This window comes from Erpetoichthys calabaricus, chromosome 13 (assembly GCF_900747795.2).
Source record: "Erpetoichthys calabaricus chromosome 13, fErpCal1.3, whole genome shotgun sequence".
NCBI lineage: Eukaryota > Metazoa > Chordata > Cladistia > Polypteriformes > Polypteridae > Erpetoichthys > Erpetoichthys calabaricus.
The window spans coordinates 144,517,662-144,521,997 of record NC_041406.2 but is presented as its reverse complement, the minus strand read 5'-3'; positions in this window follow the sequence as shown (position 1 = coordinate 144,521,997).

Sequence of the window (4,336 nt, the reverse complement as noted above, 5' to 3'; positions counted from 1 at the left end):
AGAGAGAGAAGAGAGAGAGAGAGAGAGACGTGGCAGAGCCTCCGCGTCACTGCGCTGCAGAAGCCAACTGCCCGTTCATGTCTGCTGGCAGCGTGTGACGGCGGCCTTGGGTGGCAGAGCTGTCACTCAAGTGCACCAACCTTATCTATAATTCAGCGCGGAAAAAAAACAAACGGCACCTGTTGATTTACGTGACTGCCGTTTGTTTTCACTGCGTGTCACTGGGCGTCTCAGCGGGCAGCGTGCTGCATGCTAAATGGGCATCCGAGACCCTGTACGGTTAAAAAAAACATCTTTATAAAAAGGCCGTCTGTTCATGGACGTGAAAAGGGCCTTTCATTTATAGTGCGCCGTATTGACTCATACCGTAGGGTGTGGCTCTCTTAGATCCCGAGATTTTATTTTTCAAATCCACATGAGGCGGACATCTCCGTGAAAGTACTCGGCACTCCACGGCACCGATTCACCAGCACACAGGGCTTTGAATTGCGGCCATCTGATATCGGACAACAGGGACCAAACTTCGGTGTCTGACTGGAGTGTGTGTGTGCAAAGTGTGTGTGTGTGTTTGGGACAATTCCAGATCGACACGCGACGCTTCACGGGGGTACACAGACCACTATTTCAGGACGGGGGGGGGGGGGGGGGGGGAGCATGAGGGGTGACAGCAAAGTCACTTTATAGCATAAGGGAGCAAAGTAACTGCCTGGGGTCTCCAGGAGGTCTGCAAAGTGCACAGAAAAAAAAAGTGAAGAGGGAGGAGCCACATGTTTTATTTTACTGCATTAGACCCCAGAACGAGGAGAAATAGCCCAGGATGAAGTTTGAACTTTGTATTTTTTTATGATAAATTGTCACAACTTATAAGGGGCACAGCTGAACAGTTTGTGGACATGGAAGGTACGGCTTTAAACAAAAGTCTGTGGAGAAATACACAGGTATATGAAAGGCACTATATATAAATCACAACACCTCATCTTCCTCATGTTTGATGATGCGAGACAGCTTACAAAGAAACAATTACAAACAATGAAGGACAGATTTATATTCACTTCTGAAGGATACACATGTGAGCCACACGGTACAGAAACCTAATCCTAAGTCTGTCTCTGAAACTGGAAGGAACAACAAGGCCTACTGATGACATGTCAATAAAAAGAGAGATATGAAAGGCACTATATAATACATACATATATATGAAGAGCACTATATAATGTGTAGATAGATAGATATCTGAAAGGCACTATATATGACAGATAGTGTAGACCCCTTTCACTCATCTTCCTTGGCTGGTCTTGCCTCTTCATCATGGTTTGCTGCCCTTCCTCATTTGTCCCTCAGCTTCTCCTTCACTCTGTTGCTTTGACTACCTGCCATTCTGTCATTCTCTGCGACTCTTTGATTTCTCGTTTTCATGTCATCTTGCTCTACGTTTTTTGTTGGCATTTTTCCTTGAAAGAAGAGCAGATGGCTTTACAGTGGAAATAAAGAGGAACAGTTGTTTTTTATGGGATATGAGCGTTTTGGTTAAAACCAAGAAGGAGCAGTGCAGTTAATGAAACATGTAGACGTCTTAAGATAAAACACCAGCTTGGCACATTTTCCTCTTTTGATTGTTTTGTACACATTATTTATTTATTTGCCAACACATTTGTTACTATCATCACATAAAGCCAGTTACTGTAATCACCACACATAAACGCGGTCACCAGTCAGTAGAGCGTAAAGGAGGACGTCACAGTGATGGCTGCTTCAGCGTCTTCGAGGTCCGCTCAGATTTTCTTTTCAAAGTTGGCTTTTCTCAGGCTGTAAACGCAGGACTCTAGCAAAACTGATGAAACCTGCGGCCCACCAGAAGAAATTGCCACAGACAGGGGGAGTCCAAGGGTCATCTCTGAGAAGTCGGGGTGTCTGCAGCTGATACTTTATCTTCAGTGAATGTGGCCCAGGCAGTGCCAGTGTCTCGTTTCAGTTGAGTGGCAGAAGCTGAAGAAATGCTTGTCAGTGACAGTGGCCTTCATCCAAGTCACAGCTAAATGCTGAGGTGCAAAGATAGGCACATCTGCTCGTGCCATATCATTAGTACATTCGAAAAACCCGTGACAAGAACAGGACATTCAGTCCAACAACACTCACCAGTCCAATCCATTTAAATCCAGCACATCAAACCAGTCAATTTATGAATGTCCTTCAAGTCCTACTCTCCACCACACATTTTGGTGACTCATTCCATCTTTTTAGGGTTCTCTGTGTGAAAAAAAAAACCTTCCAAATGCTAGTATGACATTTATCTTTAAAAAAATTCCAGGTATGCCTCTGTGTTCTTTATAAACTCATTTTAAAGTAACAGTCTGTATCACGCGTATGCGCATTTGAAGCAGCTTCAATGCTCTAGTGATGATGATGACCTGCTGAACCTACGACCCCCTGCTCCTGACCTCACTTCTACCTGCATCCCTTTGGACGCTCCTCTTCCTCACCTCCGTCTATTAAGTCAGCCCATTTCCTTGCCCAGTCAGTCCCGTCCTGGATTCAGTCTTTTGAGACTACTCGGCAAGTCTAAGGGCTTAACTGAGGGTAAGACATGAAGCCAGGGCTTGATGAAGTGCACTGATGTCTCTTCTCCCTCTTCTACAAGTCACCAGTAGGGAAGCCCAGCTAAAGCATAACCAGTTCCCACATCACCTTCCTGACCACGCCCTCCTACTGACCTCACTTCCGCCAATGGACCCGCCTCTTCCTGCCCACTGCCTATAAAGTTCAACTGTCTTACCTTGCTAGTCCATCCCAGAAATTAATCTGGTGCTATTTATATTTGATTAGCTGTTGTCACAAAATACAGGGTGGTTCCCCAAACTTTAAACTGCTGTCTCTCTTTTCTTACATACACACACATATACATACATACATATATATATAAAAAAAATATACACACACATGCGCGCACACACACACACACACACACACATATCAGGGAAGGGGATTGACGAAGTGCACTAACCTGTCTTCTTCCACATCTGCTGATCACCAGAACAAAATCCTGCCTAAAACTTCAAGTATCTGCACTTCCTCCCAGCCACGCCTCCTACTGACCTTACTTCCACCTTGAGTGCCCACGGACCCGCCTCTTCCTCCTCAGTGACCAGAAAAGCCTAGCACTTTCCTTTCCCTTTTTGTCCCTATTTGGACACTGACCCAGACAGTTCTCTGGTATTATTTTGTTTGCATGGCAGTGTGTGTAAAAGGGGTCCCCAACTCCGGTCCTGGAGGGCCGCAAAGGCTGAAGGTTTTCATTCTAACCCTTTTCTTAATTAGTGATCTGTTTTTACTGCTAATTAACTCCTTTTGAATTCATTTTAATTGACCTGCTCTTGAAGACTCCGACCCCTTAATTGTTTCTTTTTCTTTAATTAGCAGCCACAACCAGCAATCTGTGACCGTCATACAATATCTGGAAATAAAGGAAGATGAAGGTGTCGGGAATGCTGATCTGCTCAGGACCCCAAAACATTTGACAAGTGCTCTTAGAAAAGAAAGAGAAGAATCAACAATTTAGGAGATATCTGCCATTGCAAAATGAGAGCAGCAACAAGCCATGGAATCAAAGAACGGGTTTAATTAACAACAAGACGCGGCTCAATAATTGAGCAACTGGTTGGAATGGAATTGGTTGGAGTTTGAGGCCCTCAGTTAAAATTAATTGAAAAGAAGTTAATTAGCAGCAAAAACAGGTCACTAATTAAGAAAAGGGTTAGAATGAAAACCAGCAGCCACTGCGGCCCTCCAGGACCGGAGTTGGGGACCCCCAGTGTATAATATACGGGGGGTGGATTCCCCAACTCCTTTCCTGCCTTCTTTTGTCTTTTACAATATATATACAGTACATATATTGTGACACGCAGCTGGGGGTGGCACTCAGCCGGGACGCCCAGGAGGACAGGAGGAGGGCTTATGCCTCCTCTGGACCACGAGGGGGCAACCACCCTGGTTCCTTTGGGGGCCATGGGTACAGAGCTGGGAAGCTCAACCCTGTAGGGGCCTGTGGTCACCGCCAGGGGACACCCCAGTGCCTGGAGAGCCCTGAGTGTGGCAGAAGTGCTGGGGGGAAGAAGACTGGGGACACCCGGAGAGCTTCCGTGAGCACAGTCGGCACGTCCGCCACACAGGGGAGTGTCCGCGGAGGAGTGTCGGGAAGCACCTGGAGCCCATCCGGGCGTGTATAAAAGGGGCTGCCTCCCTGCAAACGATGACTGGAGTCGGGTGGATGTGCACGAGAGTTGTGTTGGAGACGAATGGAGGCGGCCTGAAGGAAGCAGGCACTGTAGAGAGAGGCCTG